The sequence below is a fragment of the Rattus norvegicus genome, chromosome 8 (genome assembly GCF_036323735.1).
Source record: "Rattus norvegicus strain BN/NHsdMcwi chromosome 8, GRCr8, whole genome shotgun sequence".
NCBI lineage: Eukaryota > Metazoa > Chordata > Mammalia > Rodentia > Muridae > Rattus > Rattus norvegicus.
In genome coordinates, this window is record NC_086026.1 from 131,764,500 (window position 1) to 131,785,297 (window position 20,798).

The 20,798-nt window shown below is 45.4% G+C and overlaps 1 long non-coding RNA gene across 1 annotated transcript; it reads left to right on the forward strand.

The window, feature by feature from the left end:
• Positions 1-640: 640 nt before the first annotated feature.
• Positions 641-13,208, forward strand: LOC134480117 (uncharacterized). The gene is made up of 2 exons (XR_010054314.1): positions 641-2,060; positions 2,768-13,208. It is a non-coding gene; the product is annotated as an uncharacterized LOC134480117 (long non-coding RNA).
• The last annotated feature ends 7,590 nt before the right edge of the window (positions 13,209-20,798 follow it).

Below are 20,798 nucleotides of genomic sequence, written 5' to 3' on the forward strand. Positions count from 1 at the left end.
GGGTCTGTCTGTCTGTCTGTCTGTCTGTCTGACTGACTGGCTGGACTGACTGACTCTCTTTGCTCTCATCAGTCCTTATGTTGTAATTATCACAGACTAAGACCTGGTTGTTTTAGATGGTTATACACACACACACACACACACACACACACACACACACACACACACACAGTTGGTGGATGGAGAGATGATAGATGGGTGAATAGATTAGGAGGTAGGTAGATAGGTGATAGATAGATAGATGTATAGGTAGGAGAGTAAGCAGACAGATGCTAGATGATGCATGCATATATGGCTGGTAGGTATGTAGTAGATAGGTAGATGATAGGCCACTGTCTATTATTTTCAGACCCCTCTGCTAAGTGCTTGACATGTTATTTAATTCGGTCCTTACCATAACCTTCTGAGGAGTCTATGGCTCCATTTTACATATAAGAGCACCAAGGGAAGCTGATTAACTTGACCATGTTTACAAACTTGTTTAATAGTAGAGTTGGGGCTTGAGATACTGGGCTCCAGATGTCAGCACCTTGCTGCCCTGCCCTCCATATAAACAATGGTTGAGAGACTATTACACAAGAAAGGAAGGGCAGGGCATAGAGGGCCAGTGGGACAACCCCAGCAACGCTCTGAGGGCTGGAGTGCAGCCTAAACTGGGCCACAGATAGAAGGGCAGGGGACCTGGTCTGTCTGTCTGTCTGTCTGTCTGAGAATGCAGGTTAAGGAGAAGGTTGGGGCAGTGCTGTCTGAAAGTGTGGTGAAATGGAACCTGTGTGGTTTCCTTTGGATATGGCTGCTCCTGTAAGGCCTTCAGGTAGTATCCAGTCTCCTCCACTCTCAGCCACTTCAGAGCAGGTGTGACCAGCTGCTGTGTCTGGGGATGCCTCTGGTTTGGAATGTATAGGGTCACAGTCAAAATGGAACGAGTGTGTCTGTTTCTGGTTTAAAAGGGGGAAACAAGAAGACACTCTTTTAGCCAGAGAGGGCCCACGTTCATCAAACTTCGTGTGGCTTGGAAGCGGACCCTAACTCCAGCTCCCTCCCTCTCTCGCTGTGGCACTTTTCTCAATTCCTGTAGCATGCCCATGTTTCCAACATGCGGACTGAGATGAGAACACTAATGCTGACAGCTGAAGCCCCGCCCACCAAGGTCCTCTGTTTCTCTGGACATCTTGGTTTCTATTTCTCAGGAAAGCTTCAACACCCGTGGTACCAGTCTCTCATGATTTTACATCTGAGGGAAGGGAGTTTAGCAGGGCTGTGTTTGCTAAGAGATATCAGAGTATGTCTGTGTAAGTCTAAGGCATACTGTCCCTAACAGCCCTCTAGGGGCTTCAGCTGGACAGGCCCACACCACCCCTGTTGAGGGCCTCCTTGCATTCAGCTCAGCAGATCCCCTGATTTCCAGTGCCTGTGAGGCTAGGAAGTGGTTAGAGAAGTTTCTTATGATGTCACAACACAGGTGTCCAGTGGCAGCGATGGTGGGGTATCTACCATGCCTGGAGTGACCCTGTTGGGAAAGTGAGGTGGTTTGAGTGGGCTCCTCATGGGCCTCCAGCAGCAGGCAGCACACCCGGCAGGGGCTCAAACCCTGCTCTTAATCTAATCCAGATACGTAATGTCTCCTTTCAAACATTGTGCTGTCTCAGATGTGAGGCAGCCAGTCAATCCTCATCTATGACAAATCAACTGGGAAGACCCTGCGTTGTGTCCCAAAGGCCACTGTGGGTTAAGAGGCCATGCTTCTTAGAGTTCCATCACCCCTAAAAACCAGACCTTGGGGGGAACAGGGGTGCCTTTGGCTTCAGGATTCACCCTGTTATTAGAATATTTAGGATCAAAGCCTGGAGTCTTGTACCCCTAATAAGAGAGGCTCAGCCATTTGTCACCAATGTGCCAATGAAAGAGACAAGTAATAGAAACAGAGGATAGAATAGAATTCAGTGTGGCTACAGGTGGAGCAAACAGGCTGCTGATCACACAACCCCCTCAACCAAGACCATCTTCCTGATGTGAAGCTCAGGTTTAAATAGAGGCCCAGAAAACAGACGGTTAAACAGGTAAGGTGTGGTTTTGCCCATTGTTGTCCGACCAGTTGTGAAACTGTATGAAATCTCCTCCTGAGAGGCAAGTTCCTCCTTCCCCTAGCATGAGACTCCTGGGTGGAATTTTAATTCCTTGGGGTGCATTATCTCATTAGCCTGTAGTGTAAGTGTCTCTTTAACTTATCCTTTTTCCTGTCTTTCTTTACAACCTGGTGGCTTTCCTGAGCTTTCTGGTCAGTATCGTCTTGCCTACTCTCAAAGTCAGGGCTACCACACAGCAGACAGATGAAGCCATAAACGATTCTTACAGTAATTATGTCCCAAACTGTGCGTGTGCATAAAAACAATTGTATATCTGAGGCTAATTTTTACGTGGGCATCTGGGCTGCACATTTGTTAAATCTAGTGACCCTGGGTGGGTCAGAGCCACACTCAGGGCCTTGCTCCTTCTCAGCTTGGCTTGATGACACCCATGCATTTTTTTCTAATTATATCTTTGTTTGTATAGTCTTTCCCGTGCAATGCTGGTATTGAGGGTCATAGACGCACATGAGGAGGAATCAAGAGCAGGGTATGGACATGCCTAACTTGCAAACATCGAGTGTCACGGAGTTGGCATGGTCCTGGAAGCGGCCTCCTCCCTGGTTGCTACTTTTAGTAGGCTCTGGGTTGGAATGTAGTTCTTAAGTGGGGGACAATCTAAACCAATTCCTTGATTCTAGGGCATGCAAAGGTTCGTGGGAGACACAAGGGAGCATCCAGATCCCTGCTTTCTCCTTCTAGAGACCGGGTTTCTAAGGATGCTGGGTGGAGACACTGCTCCATGTGGCTGCCTGAAGAGTTCTTTACCTGGCCTGAGGGTAATTTCAGTTTCTGCACTTTTGTAGGGGCATTCGAGCCATGGGCTCGTGGGCAGTGAAGCTAGAGCTACCTTGAAAGGAGTTGACCCAGTGGATGTGGTAGGGAGAAATGCCACATGAGGGACAGACAGATAGCGCCCTGAGTGCTGGGATGGGTGCTGACTAAGCACAAGCCCGCAGGTGAGTCAGCAGGGGGCAATGTGCAGACTCACCCATGCTTCAGTTTCTCTCAGGGTGGAGGGTTGCCACAGAGGCTGAGGGAACTAGAAATGAAAAGACAGACAATGCGGCTTAGTGGGAAGCCTGTGGCAACAGGTAAGAGGGGCAAACCCTGGATGTTGTGGGCAGGTCCCTGGCCAGCCTCCCAGGTGCTCTGGCCCCTGTGACTCTCCTTGGCCAGCTTCCACCTGCCTCCAGGAAATGGAGATCAGGAACTTGGGATTCTATTGTGTATGGGGTAGGGGTTGGGGTGGGGAGGTTGGAGGATAAGGAGTCTTTTTTTCAGAACATGGGCTAGAATTAAATAACCCCTACCCCACAATGTGGACATGTTTCCAGACAACCCATCCCTGGAGGGCAGATACAATCTTCTCCTTTTTATTAAAAAAAAAAAAAGTGACCCATGGTGGGTGAGTCCCTGCAGAAGTAACCGAGGGCTATAATTACTGTCAAGCCCAATAGCCCTGGTTAGTTCAGCTCACAAACTGGCCCATGTCCACAGTAGCACCTAAGTATTGTTCTTGTTTATAGGGAAGAAATAAATGGAAACACAAAGAGACTTGGCAGTTAGAGCAGGAGTGAGGACCCCAGGCAAGCTCTCTTCTAGGCTGAGGCTCATCAGGGTTTTGTTTTGTTTTGTTTTTCTAAGAATTGCAGCAGGGAAGGAAAAAAAAAAAAAGCTGAATTGCCAAGTCTGTGTCGAACTTCCCGGGTCAGTGAAAGAATTTACTGTTTAGATCAGAGTTGGGAAAGGGACGAGTTTATTTAGTACCCTGAAGAGAGCAGCAGCAGTGGAAATAATAGAATTCAGCAACGTGGGCTCTCCATTGTGGAGGGAGCCTCCCTGGGCTAAGGTAAGATGCTGACCATGCATTTCCAGGATATTTCCCTCCATGCAAATGAGGGCAGGCTGATGTGCATCTATCTGCTCAGGCAGCTAACACAGTCCAGGGTTTTCTGCTGTTTGCTATTCCACTAAGCTTTTTGGTTTTTGTTTGTTTGGGGAACTGCTTCCTGGATCTGGCGATCTGGCTAGTACAGGGCACACACTCACTTTCTGACAGCTCAACCACAGGCTTTTCAAATGAGCCCGATAACCCTTTGTCTTAAGAATGTAGATATATTCTTAAACCGTAGAGAGGAAACGCATCTCTGTAAATGTGGGGAAATGTGATGTCAGCCAGTATGGGTGAGAGGTTGGGTTCATGGCTGCTCCCAGGAGAAACCGTGTGTGTGTGTGTGTGTGTGAGAGAGAGAGAGAGAGAGAGAGAGAGAGAGATCTCTGTGTGTGGGGGGCTGGTCATCAGCTGCCAAGCCTGACAGCACCTCAGTTTGATTCTGGGATCCACGTGGGAGAAAGAACCTATCCCAGCAGGTTGTTCTCTGACCTCATAGGCTATATAGCACGTGTGCACCTCCCTCAAATTAAAAAAATAATTATAATTAAATAATATAGTTGCATATAAAAGGGACACGGCTCATAGGTGGAGGGCACCACCCGCATGTCCTGAAGGCACGGCTAGTGTAGGAGGCAGCTGGTCACATTGCTCATCCCAGGAGGACTGAATAAAAACGAGAAAGTGAGTCTGGAATCCATCTCTGTCTTCTTCCTGACACCAAACTTCTGCTTGTTCCTGGTCGTCTTGGTCACATCTATGGTAGTTTACTGTGGATATCTTGTCTGAAGATCTTAGCTAGAACAAACAAACAAAACCATCCACGCTGAGTGGGAACTAGAGGGCAGCCTGTCAAGTAAGGAAAACAAGAGGCTGCGAGCACCCGTTACACTGTCAGCTCAGTCCATGTGCACCTCTGTAGAAAAGTATTTTCTCTTTCATCCATTCATTTATACCTTCATTGTTTCTGCGTTCCTACTTTTAATTACTTTTTGAATTAATTTAGGTTAGCAAACAAATGATGTGTTTCATTATCATACTTTCATATATAGGTTATAATGCTTTGTTCTTTTTTAACATTTATTTATGCTGGTGTATGTATGAGTATACAAGGTGTATGTGAAGGTATAGAAATGCCTCAGTCTGTGTATGGAGGTCAGAGAACAACCTCTGTTGGTCCTCTTTTCTTTCCTCTTGCACTGTGCACTCTGAGTTGGGCTGTGAGCTTCTGGAGGATTCCTCTGTCCTCATTTCCCATCTCACCACTGGAGTGTTGGGATTACAGACATTCATCCCTGAGTCTGGTGTCTGGCCTTAAATGCATTTCATGGTGGTCTTCTACTATCTCTACCAAGTTTCTTGTTCTTCCCTTACTAGGCATCTTTGGCAGCCATATCACATGGGTTTCATTATCCTCTCCCTTTTTTCAGCATCTTCTCCTCCTAAGATATGTTCATCCCATCTCACGGTCCCTTTTCTAGTTTTATGGCACTGGCACTCACACACACGTGCGTGCACACACACAGACACACACACACACTCTCTTTCTCTAAATCCTGCATATGAGACAACAACATGCAGAATTTGTCTTTCTGAGCCTAGCTTATTTCACTTAACATGAACAAAAGATGGCCCCCATCACAGATGCTCCTGGTGTCTATGTACCCTATCTTGTGACTCCTAGAGGGGGGCACTCTCAGGGTTCAGGGTTTGTTATGAAGAGGGGACTTTTTCAGGCTTCCCTCAGTATACAACTATTCCTAAGGAATGAAGGGCTGTATGGTTCGGCCTTGAGATACTCACCGGGCCACAACCCAGGAACTGTTCCAGCCTTTCCCTAACGTGGTGACTAGTGTGTGTGACTAGCAAAGCCTGCTTTGCCTACCAGCCATCCTTTCCTCTTTCACTTTCGGTCCCATGCCACTCACACACCTGGCATGACCTGCCTCTCTTCCCAAGTCTCCTTCCTCACCGATGCTAGCAGCTGTGGATTTAAGCCTCTGGAGTTCAGAAAGGTCTCTTTTGTGAATGAAAATCAAGTGTCTGCTTATTTCTAATCTGGATCACCTTCTTTAAACAATCTTGTGCAAGCTGAGTGGTGGGGTGTACACCTGTCGTGCTTGCACTTAGGAGGCAGATGTAGGAAAGTCAGGAGCCCAAGGCCTGCCTGCCTTGGCTGCACTCAAATTCATGACCAGCCTGAGCTACAGGAGACGCTGTTTCAAAAAAACAACAGCAAACCCAAACCCAAAGAAGCTTGTGTCTGAACTCCAAAGAAGCAACACGTAATTTGCCATCCAAGGCAGGTATCTTGAGAGTAAGGGGAGAGGTTTCAAACACAGACACAGGGAAAACAGGCACAAACCGGTACATGTGCCCATGTTGTCAGCTGGCTTTGTGCTTTGCATTGCACAGTAACAGTTAACTTCACATTTGCTTGGCATTCCTCTGTCGGTGAGACAAGAGAAGAGTCAGAATCTGAAAACCCGAGCCATGCCCTGAACATCAGATCTGCAGCCTTCGCTTTGGATTTGATCTCTTTCCTGTTATTTATGTTTTTAAAAGCTCTCTCTCTCTCTCTCTCTCTCTCTCTCTCTCTCTCTCTCTCTTGTGTGTGTGTTTGTGTATGTGTGTGTATGTGTATGTGTGTGTGTTTGTGTGTGTGTATGTGTATGTGTGTGTGTTTGTGTATGTGTGTGTGTTTGTGTGTGTGTATGTGTATGTGTGTGTGTTTGTGTATGTGTGTGTGTTTGTGTATGTGTGTGTTTGTGTATGTGTGTGTGTGTTTGTGTATGTGTGTGTGTGTTTGTGTGTGTGTGTGTGTTTGTGTGTGTGTATGTGTATGTGTGTGTGTTTGTGTATGTGTGTGTATGTGTGTATGTGTATGTGTGTGTGTGTATGTGTATGTGTGTGTGTTTGTGTGTGTGTATGTGTATGTGTGTGTGTTTGTGTATGTGTGTGTATGTGTGTGTGTTTGTATATGTGTGTGTGTTTGTGTGTGTGTATTTGTATATGTGTGTGTATGTGTGTGTGTGTATGTGTGTGTATGTGTGTGTGTGTCAGGTGTCAGATCCCTTAAAGTTACAGGTTTCTGTAAGCCACCTACCTATTCGCTGATTCTAGGACAGAGCACTAACCATTTCTCCACTTCTCTTTCTATTTCAAAACTTAGGACCCTGCACATCTATGATATAGTGCAAGGCTGAGCTGTCCCTCAAACCGGTCAGCAATTCTAGCATTATCTTTGGGGTCCCAGAAGAAATGGAAAGGAAGGGCAGAGCTCCTATTCCCAACTGGGTAATGGATCAGGGAGGAGAGAGGAAGGCAGGACTTTGATGGAGAAGCAACTAAGAAGTGATCATGCGTCTGCCATAGTCTTGCTGAACCATTGATGTGGACATTATGGAGGCCAGGGAGAATGCAAGGGCAGAGGCATAATGTCCTCCTGTTCCCTAAAAGGGGAGCAAAGGGGTGGTGGGCCCGACAGGCAATGAAGAACTGATGTTAGTGAGGGTGTTTTAATGATTTCCGGAAAAACTGCCTGGCAGGTAGTGGCTGGAAAACACCTGGCAGCTGGCAGGTAGGGTCAGCGTCACAGCAGTTTCCGTGTCCTCTCAGCTCTGATTTCTTTTGCATCCAGTCCTAACATCAAGCATGCCTTGTCCTAGAATCTTTAAAGCTATTTCTGTGGTTTGCACTCCTTTTCCCACCTCTGATTTTCACAGTATTTCAGGAAAAAAATTTCCTGGTCCTTTTGATTTTGTGTAGACACTCAGGCAGGGAAACAGTGGTGTGTGTGTGTGTGTGTGTGTGTGTGTGTGTGTGTGTGTGTGTGCACGCGTGCGCGCACATGTATGTTCAGCCCAGATTCTGCTTTGTATGGCTGAAAAAAAAATCCTCACTTTCCACATAGCTGTAGCTGTCCTTTCAGATTCCCAGTGCCTTGGTAGAAATACCCTTTGCTCTTTGCTGGTTTGGGGCCATGGTATAAAGATACCCCAGTCTACATAATATCTTTTTTTAATGATTTATTTAATTATTTTATGTATATGAGGACACTGTCGCTGTCTTCAGATACACCAGAAAAGGGCACCAGATCCCATTACAGATGGTTGTGAGCCACCATGTGGTTGCTGGGAATTGAGCACAGGACCTCTGGAAGATCAGCCAGTGCTCTTAACCAGTGAGCCACCTCTCCAGCTACTACATGATATAAATTTAAATGCAATTTTAAAAGCAATGAGGCTTGCAAATTGCCTTGCCTTGTGTGTTACCTTGATGGGTACATTGTCTGCCCAATTGAAGTGAAACTTACAATGATGTGGGTAGTGTCTACCAGGAAATCTTCCAATCTCTGAAAATCTTTAATTGCCGAAGGTTTTGCACTCTAGTTTCTTTCTTTTCTTGAAATAAGGTCTCTAGTAGCCCAGGCTGACCTCAAACTTGCAGTGTAGCTGAGGGTGACGTTGAATTTCTGATCCTCCTGCCTTGACCAAAGCACTGGAATTACAGGCACAGGACACTCTTGTGCTACATTTCCCTCCTAGGTTAAAACATTCATTTTTTCTCCAGGGAAACTCTCTAAGCAGTGAGATAATTCAAGACAGATTCAGGAAGTTCCTGAAACTGACTGTATTCTCTAGGCCTCTCCCTCCCAGAGTTAAGCAATAAAGCTGCAGACAAGAATGAGATCAAACTAGCTGCCTGGAAGAAGCAGACACCAGCTGAGTTCCCTGGAAGAGGTGTAAGACTAGAGTCACTTGGAAAGGATACTTTCTAACCTGCTGAATTGCCTGCAGGCGGTGTAGTGTATGTTGAAGGTTCTGAGCTTTTGTGAGCTGCCACTGTGCTGGGATGGGCTTTGGTGATGCAGTTGTAGGTAACCCCAATAAAACTCATTGGTTCACCAGGTTGGACTTGGAGGTGTCCATACTTTGATCTGTCCTGGGTCCCCTATCTTGAATGAGTAGATAGGATCTCCAGGAAAAGTTTTGTAACACACCAGCTACCACTCCCTTTTCTATTAGAACTCAGGGCTTCTTGCGTGCCAAGCAAGCTCCCTACCAACTGAGTTACACCCCCAGCCTCACCTCCATTTCATTAAACAACAACAATAAACAAACAAGCAAAACATCCAAGACTAGGCCTCACTGTGTAGCTCTGGTTGTCCTGGAACTATCTAGACCAGACTGACCTCAGTGTTACAGACATCCACCTGCCTCTGCCTTCCAAACACTGGGATTAAAGGTGCGTTCACCAACACATCCAGTAAGCCTCCTACCCCACACCTCTACTTAATTTTTTTGAACCCAACCATGCAACTTATGATGTAGCCCAGGCTGGCCTTGGATTCAACATCTTCCTGCCTCAGCCTCTTAAATTCTAGTGTTACAGACTTGTAACACCAAGTCCAGCTGTTTTGTTAGTTTTTGTTTTTGCTTTTGTTTTGTTTCTTCTTGACAGTGTCACACTTTGTAGCTGAGCCTGCTCTGGGACTCACCCAGTAGCCAAGGATGACCATAGACTGGTGAGCCTCTTGTCTCCATCTCCTGAGAGCTAGGATCATAGTCAGAAACCACCGTGCTCAGACTGATAGGCTGTTGGCTGAGTGATTCCCGTTAGAGGTGTTTCTGGTGGGCTGAGCAGGGCGAGAAGTATAAAAACCACTCTGCAAGCACCCAGCATCTCATTGGCTGCATGGAACTGTAAGGAGGGTGGGAGAGACGTTTGGAAGAGAGAGCTGAGGGAGTCTAGGGGATGCAGTGGGTTCTGTGTTTCGGACATGATAGAGAAGAATTAAAAACTGAAGCTGTTTCTGAGGCCCTAAGCCCAGAACAACTGGTTCAGGGCTAGAAAGCAGTGTGGGGCACTGGCTGTGAGGCAGACTGGTCTCTTTACTCCAGTTTCAGAACCATGATGGTATGTTAGACCTTTCATGCTATGGGAAACCACCCAAGAAAACAATTTAAGAGTGAGGGGAGGTGAATTGTATTTCAGGATCAGTCCTGTGACCCTCACCCTTGATCTCTGGACTGTCCGGTAATCAGTTATCAGAGATATCCCATAATCATCAGCAAGGGGAGATGCGTTATATTCCAGCTTATGATAAAGAAAGGCTAAGTCTGTGGAAGAGTAAGGGTGGAGGTGAGGTGGGAGACGGTGCCCTGTTGCTGTTTGGAAATACAAAGCATTTAAAACATGGAGAAATCTTTTCTTTCCAACTTTCCTTGGAGAGGTCCTGTTCTTCACTGGACCTTCCTGCTCCACACCCCAGCAGTTCTTCTACCTGCTTTAATCCCCAATATTCCCCCAGCCAAGCGCCCCAGTCCAGTGTCATCTCCTGATCGCTATTTCACTTGTAGACAAAGACCTCAAGCGTTCCTGCAGAGTGCTCATTTCCAAAAAAAGGCCCGGAACTAAGCTAACCTCCTGAGTGGAGAGAACATAAAAAATCCATCAGAAACCGACAAAGAAGAACGGCTGATTAAAACATCCCTGAGCCTTTGAGTTATCAAACACTCTGCGAGAACCTTCATTACCCTGGGTGGGCGGATGGGGAGGGCTGGGAGTATAAGGCAGGGAGAGGAGCCGGAATATAACCGGAAGATAAATAGACAAAGGATTTTCCCAGCCTGCAGGCTCCTGAGGACACTCCCGAAAGGCTGGTGAGTCAGCAACAGTCAGCACACTGCTGAGTTTGGGGTAACTGTGGGCAACAGGCACAGAATCCAAGTCTTTTTTTTTTTTTTAAATCAACGGAAGAGACTAGTATGGGGAAGGTTCTACAAGAAAAATAAACAAGGTGGTAAGAGGGTTGGTTGGAGGCAGGGTAGCAGGAAGTCCAGCATGTTGAGTGTGACTGATAGACAGGAGAAAAGGGATGCTCTGGCCCCTGTGTCTGCCTCCTCTCCATATCAGGGCACTTCATCACCTTAAGCATCTTGCCTTCAGTTGGTAGCTGTCCTTTTCATATGGTATCAGCCACACTGGCATCTCTGTAGATACTGAGTAGCTAAAACTCAGATCCTAGTGTGAATTCTGGCCATCATCACACAGCCATTTGGCTCTGGGTAGACTTGCCTTCCGGAGGTTTGCTTACTCACTGGGACTGTGCCCTGGGGCTATCACACCCCACCTCTGTGTCTTGAGTGAGGAAGAGGTTGAGCATTGTGTCAGACACTGCTGTGTTTTATCACGTAGTTCTCTTTCTGTTCCCAGATTATACCCTGAGCATGCATGCATATCTCTTTCTCTCTCTCTCTCTCTCTCTCTCTCTCTCTCTCTCTCTCTCTCTCTCTGTATGTGTGTATAATATATATAGTATATTATATTATATTATACACACACACATTCTTTTTGGATTCAGCCTCAAGCTATATTTTTGCCAGGTGTGTAAAAAGAGGCTCCCTGAGACAGGTGTGGTAGTTTGTGACTATGTTCTTTGTTGGTAGAGGCAGGAGGATCAGACATTTAGAGTCATCCTTGGCTACACAGCAAGTTACAGGACATCCAGGGCTACATGAGACCTGTCTCAGAAACCTCAAACTCAAGCAATAAGAAGAGTAAAACATTTAATACAAAATTGTGTTTAAATTGAGCATAGACCGGACTGCCTGGTCATTGTCCCTCTGGAGGCTTTGGGGAGAGCTGCCCCCTCCCCCCACAGTTTCCCTCTCCCATCTGAACCTTTCAAACTAACTTTTTTATTTTTTGCAGAGACCTTCAGATAATTTGGAAACCACCCACCACTCTCAAATAGCAGAAATAAGATGCTATTGCATATATGTGTTTGGGAGGGGCCATGCAGCTGACCCACTACCCTGGGATTGTTCTTATTAAATCGAGCATCCTAGACCTGCCAGCTGGCCACCTGTGATCACAGGGCTAGAAAGGGGGTGTTTTCAGATGGGGATTACTGTGACGTCTGGGCCTGTGCAGCACAAGGCAGCCTCATGAGTGTCAAGTGGCCTATACAAGCAGTCTACCCCTCGCCCGATCACCTAGTCCTCATCTGTTAGCCCAGCTCCCTCTCCACAAACAGGTATGTGCTTGCCCAGTGAAACTGGTAGCCTCAGGGTTAACACTGCTGCCCAGAGCTCACCTGGGAGTGTTGGTTTATGTTACTGAGTTGTTGAAGTGTTTCTGGGAACTCTCGGAAGACCTAGCAAAGATGCAGTCATTTTCCAGGAACATGGACTGTGTCACAGGTTTCAGGGATAAGCCAATTTTCTATGCTTTTCCTGTACTGGTCTAGACTTTGTTGACCCATACATTTATAGAAGCAGAACCTTTCAGGATCAGTCGAGAGAGTCTTGGGGAGCCTGTCTCAGGAAGCCATGGTGGTCTAAACACCTTGCAGGCTGAGGCATAGTGGAAAGATGCAGGGAAGTCACTAATACTGAAACTCACAGAGAGGGAGGGTTACAGACCCAGGAGAAGGTTCAAAGTTCTCCAAGTGTCTCCTGTCCCAAGAATAATCCTCTGAGAAGAGCTCTCCTCACAAAGCAAGGGCTCTACTGAGTCATTCTTCATGGGGGAGGAGTGGGCCTATCTTCCTCTGACTGCCTCTGAAGCCTCAAATGACACAGTAGCTCTGCGCTCATAGCTGCCCACTCTCCAGATGCAAGCCATGGTCCAGGACAAGCTTTTCTGAGTGTTGACCTTAACGGTGAATGGTACAGAGGCCCATTGCCCAGGAGTACCCATTCCCGAACACTGGTTTCCTTTCAGTGAGCCTTGCAGGGATACACCGCTGAACCACATTCCACGTTGCTTTTCGTGAATGTGCCGCTCACTGGGATGGGGTCAGGTACTGGGATTTTAAAGCATGTTCTCTAATGTGACCGAGATAAAGCAATGCTTCTTGTGCGTTATCCGTATTTACATCCATTTAATAAAGCAATGGGGTAGTGTTTTCAGTCTCTCCTAAGAAGCATTTCTTTCCCAACAGCTCAACCTTTTCCTTCTTTGTGGCCCTTTGGCCAAGAGGCCAGGGCAAGAAGCAGAAGTAAGCCTGTCAGGGAGGTAGTATTAATCGAAGGTGTTTCTTGTCTTGTTTTGAGTTCTGAAGTCAACTTAAAACCTTACAGCCAGACAACAGACTCAAGAGCCAGATTTCCCAAAGAGAGTATGTTCTTAAAACCCCAAGGCTAAGGGTTTTGTATATGAAGAATCAAAGCTCAGAGAAACTGAATCATCACTGATGAATCAACACAGAAGAGGGAAATGAAGACGCGACAGAGATGCTCCTTGCCCCACAGGATGGAGAGCAGATGTTCTGAGATTTGGAAATGGGGAGAGAAAAGGTAGATCAGGGGCACATGTCAACTATGGTGTTTCCTCACCTGCCCATCAAAGTCAACACTCCACATGTAAGGAAGGAGAGAAAACCCAAGAAATGGTGGCTAGTATCCCTCTTCCCTGGGGTCTTCAAATCTTTCAGAGATGTTTGGGTCAACGTCGTGTCTGATGTGTCTGGTGCATAGACAAAAGATGATGGAGACGCCACCACTAGTTAGGGTTGTGCGAGATATGAAGTATTTCCAGAAGTATGTGCCATGGGATCCCACTGCCTGCTGGGGTGCTGGCTGGTGAGCTCACCAGGATATTACCTAAGTGACCACATAACACACCTGCAAGATAGAATTCAAGACCAGCGATCGGGTGACTTTTTCACTGAGAACTGGAGGCCTCAGTGAGAGCCAGGTGAGCCAGGGCCCTCCCTTCCACCTCAAAGGCAGCTTGACACTGCTACTCATGGCCAAGACATGCAGATACTGCTGCCCCTACATTGGCTGCTATCTTGAGATAAGGAAGGGAAAGGAAATTCATCTCAGTGGAGAGACCCAGAATTCTGTGATTTCCCCTCTAAGAGATGATGATTATTAACCAGAAGAAGCTAAGATATTATAATGGTAAGGTCAACATTTTGTTGGCTGTCATGGAAATGAGGCTCATGCTGATTCATCTGAGAATGTGCAACACTCGTGACCTCTATAATAACACACGTGATCCTTACAACACAGCATGATTTCAGGAAACTTGGGGTACAGAAAATACCATAAAGTAGGGTATAAAAGTGATCATGTGTGTCCTCTTACCAGCCATAAATAACTGCTATTAACATTCTTGGGTACATAGCGGCCCACGCCTTTAATCCCAGCACTTGGGAGATGGAGGCAGGTGGATCTCAGTGAGTTTGAAGCCAGCCTGATCTACGTAGTGAGTTCCAGGATAACAGGGCTACATAGACTCTGTCATGAAAAAAAAAACCCAAATCAAACTAAAACAAACAAAAAATTCTTGTTATTTCTTTCTCTCTAGTCTTTTTACTATCTCTCCTCTCTTCCTGTCTCTCCCTGTTGCTATAATTTTACATAACAGACTTGCTTGATGACAAGATTATTTAATATTTAAAGCACTTTGTGGAGAGGATTAGCCACCCACCACTTTGTCTTACCTCGACTTTTAATAATCAACAACTGTAAATATTAATCATGGCCAATAAGTAGACAATAATAAGAAGTTGGCAGATCTCCTTAGCTTGTTTACCCACTGGCTGAATGTGCTAAGTTAAACCTCCCTAAACAATTGCTAATGTCAGATACATTGTCTCATGCTCCTTAAATGTCTGATAATGTTGATACTCTGCCATAGCAGGTTCTAAACTGAGCTGTACTGACACAGAAGCACCTACAAACACGTCAGGAGTCAATCCATGTCTCCACCTTCTTGTTCTTAGTCTGGGCCTCATTTCTCTCTAAGGCATGGTTTCTGAGCTAGAGGACTCTATGTTGGCTGTGGCTGCTGAGGTAAGCAGTGGCCCAGGTACGATTTGGGTGAGTGTTCGGCTATTCAGTTATGACAAGTCTTTTGCCCCGAGGGACACTTGTTTTAGGTGTTGTTCATTCTGTCCAGCTTGCAATGTTCCCACGTTGCTAGTAGGAGATATTGTTCAGATTTAAAGAGTGGAGAATCTCTTTTTTCCTTCCCTTTTCTCCTTTTCTCTCCACTCTACACACACTTTCCTTCTTTCTCTGTTTCTCTGTCTTTCTGTTTTATTTGTTTTGTCTTGTTGTTGTAAAAATATATACTCAGTTGGTAGAGCATGAGACTCTTAATCACAGGGTCATGGGTTCGTGCCCCATGTTGGGCACCGTCTATTGTTGTAAAAATATATAAAATAAAAAAATGTATGGTTGTTTTTTACCCCGCTAGGTCCGGCATCGTAGTGTCCCAAGATATCTGCTAGATATCTTGGCGGAATCACATCCCAACTCTGCGGCGGTCCATTGTCTCCTGCCGCCACACACTTTCTTACACTCAAACTGTCACATAAAAGAACACACAACACAATAATCTTTGACCCAACTGATAAGATCTAATTGCCCACCTAAACATACAAAGCCCGGTACCATCCATCCCTTAGGAACATTAATAACAACCTGTAAATACACAGAGCAGAATCTTAACATCACCTGTCATGGCTTCTCACCCTCTCCTCTGTCCTGTCTCCGCCTTTCTCTTCTAGTCTCATCCTCTTCCTTCAAACTTCTCTCCCTCTCATCCTTCCTTCTCCTCCAATGACAGGCCTCCTTCTATCCTGTACCTGTCTCACCTGTGACATCATCCTACATTGTCTAGCTTTTTTTTTTTTTTGAGATAAGATCTCAGGCTGGCCTTGAACTCCTGTGTTGAAGGAGGCTGGCTTTGATTGCCTTATTTTCTAGTATCTACTACTCAGGAGCTGGGGTTACAGTTATGCACCATACAACTTAATGTTTCTTTTCTGTCTTTTGTGTGAGGAATGGAATCCAGGGCCTTGGACCTACTAGGCAACTGTACAACCCCAAAACACCCTCAACCCTGCAGTTTTCTGATGTTTTGAGAAATGTTGTCACATTTCTCTTAATAGCATTTCATGGGCATTTTGTGAGCCATTGGCTTTTCCTTGGTGCTGTTATTTATAAATGCTAGTGCAGAATTAGATATGGCTTATTAAGAAGTATCATACTTCCAAGGAGGGAGAAATGAGCCAGGGATGAGAAGCTGGGAGATCTGGGGTGATGTGCGCAAAGGGCTGTGACTTTTATCACACCCTCACACAGCACCAGCCTTTTCCCAGCATGCTCCATTTGTTACCATTTGGCCTTGGTCAAGACGGCTTCCAGTCTTCCTCTCCACCAACTGTTTCTTTTATCTGAGGAGCACATAGCTCTCTTATGCCTTGCTCTCTATCCTACTCTCTGGCCTCAGCTCTTTCCTGAGAACTGTGGCCCCAGGAACCCTTTTGGGAAGCTGAAGGATGTTCTTTTGTTCCATAAGATACCTTCTTCTATGTTGACAAGGACTGATGTCCCTGTAAGCGCTCTCTCTCTCTCTCTCTCTCTCTCTCTCTTCTGTTATGGGCTGTTGAGGAGGCGTTGGTTCCCCTGCAGCAGGAATTGGCTGGAATCTCAGTGCATCACAAGGAGTTTGTTTGAAACTGTTGTAACTAAAAAAATACAAATTCAATGCCATCATTTTAATGGCTGTATAGTAGTCCCTGGAATGGACGTCCTGAGACCTACCTCCCTGTTGAGTATATGTAGGTTTTATCTAATGTGTTTTCTATCAGTGACTTCTATATTATTTTCTTCTGTAGGCAGATCATCCAGAGCCACTCCTTCCCAAATCAACAGAAAGTTCAGACCTAAACTGTGCTATAGATAAAATGGGTTCAGCCAAGTAGAGACTATACTGTCCAATGGCTGCTGAAAAGCCATTCTTCTCGGTAGCTCACATAAACTTTCTCTAAAGCAGAGCACGTTTTAATAAAACAAGTCTTTAAAAATATTGAAATAGCTTTTAATGTATTTTTAATATTTTTAATTAATTCTTTGACAAGGTCATACATGTATATGATGTATTTTGATCATGTCTACCCTCCTCCCCAACCCCATCCCCCGTCCCTCTTATTTCCCTCCTACCCTGTCCTCCTAGCAAACCTCTCTCCTGCTTTCATGTTTTTGTTGCTATTGTTGTTCTTTAACCACATCAGCTCATAGTGGAATAAAACTACAAATCAATAGTAAGAAGAACTACAGGAACTGTATAAGTAGATGGTGCGTGAACACACTGAAGGAGTCAGTGAGGGCATTTTCTTTTTTTTTTTTTTTTTCCGGAGCTGAGGACCGAACCCAGGGCCTTGCGCTTGCTAGGCAAGCGCTCTACCACTGAGCTAAATCCCCAACGAGGGCATTTTCAAATGCCTAAACTTGAAAGAAAAGGAACCTTCGGGACATACCAAAGGCAGTTCTGAGAGGGAAGTTCACAGTTGTGCGCACATATTAAAGAATCACAAAAATATTCAAATAAATAACCCAGGGATGCATCTCATGACCTTAGAAAAACAAGAACAAGCGAAGTGCCAGAGAAAGAAATAACGGAGGTAAAAGCTAGACTGAATAATATGGAGACTTAAAGACAATACCAAAATCAGTCAACAAAGAGCTGGTTCTTTAAAGAGATCAACAAGATTGAAAAACCCTTAGCCAAACTGACCAAAGAAAGACTACACTAATAAAATTAGAGATGGAAGAGGGGCATTAAACAGACTCTACTGAAATAGAGAGAATCATTAGGGAGTACATTAAAAATCTATATTTCAAAACACTGGAAAATCCGAATGAAATGGATAAATTCCTAGGATGCACAACCAAAATTAAATCAAGAGTGCACAGGCAACTTAAATAGATTTATAGCCAACAGTATTGGACACAGTAATAGAGAGTCTGTCATCAAAGAAAAGTCCAGGACCAGACAGGTTAACTACTGACTTCTACAAACCCTTGTGTGTGTGTGTGTGTGTGTGTGTGTGTGTGTGTGTGTGTGTGTGTGTGTCTGTGTGTGTGTCTGTGTCTGTGTGTCTGTGTGTGTGTCTGTGTGTGTGTCTGTGTGTGTGTCTGTGTGTGTGTCTGTGTGTGTGTGTCTTTGTGTCTGTGTGTGTGTGTCTTTGTGTCTGTGTGTGTGTGTCTGTGTCTTTGTGTCTGTGTGTGTGTGTCTGTGTCTGTGTGTCTGTGTGTCTGTGTCTGTGTGTGTGTCTGTGTGTCTGTGTATGTGTGTGTGTGTCTGTGTGTGTGTCTGTGTCTGTGTGTCTGTGTCTGTGTGTCTGTGTGTCTCTGTGTGTGTGTCTGTCTGTGTGTGTGTCTCTGTGTGTGTGTGTGTCTGTGTCTGTGTGTCTCTGTGTGTGTCTTTGTCTCTGTGTGTGTGTGTCTGTGTCTGTATCTGTGTGTGTGTGTGTATCTGTGTGTCTCTGTGTGTGTGTGTATGTCTGTGTGTCTGTGTATGTGTGTGTGTGTCTGTGTCTGTGTGTGTGTCTCTATGTTTGTGTGTCTGTGTCTGTGTGTCTGTGTGTGTGTGTCTGTCTGTGTGTGTGTCTCTGTGTGTGTGTCTGTGTCTGTGTGTCTCTGTGTGTGTGTGTGTGTCTGTGTGTGCGCGTGCACCTCTGTGGAGGTCAGAGGATTATTTACTGGAGCTGGTTCTCTCCTTCTACCGTATGGGTTCTAAACTGGTGTCATCCAGTTTGATGGTAGGTACCTTCACCTATTGCACCATCTTGTTGGCCCCCAAACCTTTAAAGAATAATATACTAATATACACATGCCTCATCTGATTCTTTTTTTCTGTCAAACAGATTTTAAATTTCTTTTTTTTTGCATTTTTATTGGATATTTTATGTATTTACATTTCAAATGTTATCTCCTTTCCAGGTTCTCTCCCCTGCCCTGCTTTTAGCCTTAACTTAGTCTAAACATTAGAAAGAGAAAGAACACCATAAAACTAATTTTAAAAAGCTAGTATCCCCTTTACACCAAAAGAGATAAAGACACAACTAAAAAGGAAAAGTATAGGACAATTTCCTGATGGGCATGAGTGCAAAGATTATTTTTTAAAAGTTATTACATTTATTTATTGTGTATGTGTGTGGGGTCAAAGCATGTGGGAGGTAATTCTCTCCTTTCATCAATGGAGAATCCCAGGGATTGAACTCATGTCATCAGCCTTGGTGGCAAGCACCTTCAATCACTGTGCCATCTTGCCAGCCCCAAATCGTACAGGTGTGAACCAAGAAACACTTTTATTTATGTTACTGTTACTATGCTTAGGACTGGGGAATCAAACCCAGTACTTGTGTCTGCTAGGCAAGCCCTCTGAAACTGAAGTACATTCCCCAGCCTGAAGTCAAATGTTTTCACAAAAATACTTATGAACTGAATTCAACCACATATGAAATATTTTACACCATGATTAAGGTGGTTTCATTCCAGGTATATAAGGATTGGTCAACATACGCAAATCAGTAATTCACCGTGTAAAGACTCAGGGACAAAAGTTTCATGATCATCATAGCGGATCTAGAAAAGGCTTCTGACGAAATTCAACATCCATTCATGCTAAATTCTCCAAAGATACTAGGAATATAAGGAACATACGTCAACCAATAAAGGCTCTGTATGACCAACCTATAGGCAACATTCGAGCAACATGTGTGTCAGAAAATAAAAGACCTGAATACTAAAGGGAGAGGTCAAACAACTCTGCAGATTCTCTACTTTCAAACAAATATTCAGCCAGAAAATTTAGATCTGATTTTAAAAAAGTTTCAGCAGAGTAGCGGGAATATAAGAACAACATTTTAAAAATCAGTAGTTTTCCTATGAACCAAAACACCTATCTTGAGAAAGAAATTGGAAGAATAGTCTGATACATAGTGGCCTTTAAAAATACCGAGGTTTCAATTTGACCAAGCCAGTTTTGGGATCCTGGGGAGGAGATTTTCTAAAAGAAAGTACCCTCATCTGGTGGGTGTGAGTCTGAGCCTTGGCTGGGCTTGAGCTGGTCCTTCTCATAGACTGCGCCTGCCTGTCGTGCCTTCCTGTCTTGTCTCATCGCTCAATCCACCTATCATGAATCACCTGCATTCAGAGCTCAACTTCGCCTCTGCTACCAGAGACAGCGATACATTTATTTTTAAATGTTAAAAGGAAAGGGAGAGAAAGAGGGGGAGGGGAGGAAGCGGGAGGGGGACAGGATGGGACCCGGGGAGAGGGGGAGGGGGAGACGGACGGGGTGCGGAGACAGAGACATCTTTCACTGGGCCACCAGGGCCAGGACCCTGGACACAGGCCAGAGTTTGGGCAACAGTGGGTGCTTGGGTCCTAGTGAAGGGTTGTGATGTTTATTTAGCTTGCTGCCCTGAGTGGGAACTGGGTTTCCGAGTAGCGAGCTATGAGAGTGTAGGTGAGCTGCACATCCTGCTGGTGTTTCCCCCTCCCACACAAATGGAGAACTACACAAGGCATAAGGCCTACTTTGGCCGGCTTTTCCTAGCTGTTGCCCTGAACCTAGAGAGCAATTTGCTTCCTTGCAGATCTCGATGAGGGTAGCCTGAACCTTCTGGAAAGGGCGCCACCTGGTGGTAGAACCCTCTGGGATTTGTGCTTTGGCCCTTGCGTCACACCCCTCAGCGGACATGGAAGTCAGGACCTCGGAGATCCCTGGAAGGCCACCTCCATGAGCAGGGCATTTCCTATCTTTCCTGAAACCGGGCAGCCAGACATCAGAGTCCCAGCCCTGCTCTCTAGGGCTTGCCTAACCTTAAACGAGTTGCTACAGGGCCCTAAACTTTTATTTTTACATCCTGGTTTGAGAAATAAATGAGTTTCTGCATGGCATGAGTTTGGGGTCCTGAGAAGAAGATCCTCAGAAACTCAGATGGAAAGAGCAATCCCTGTGGA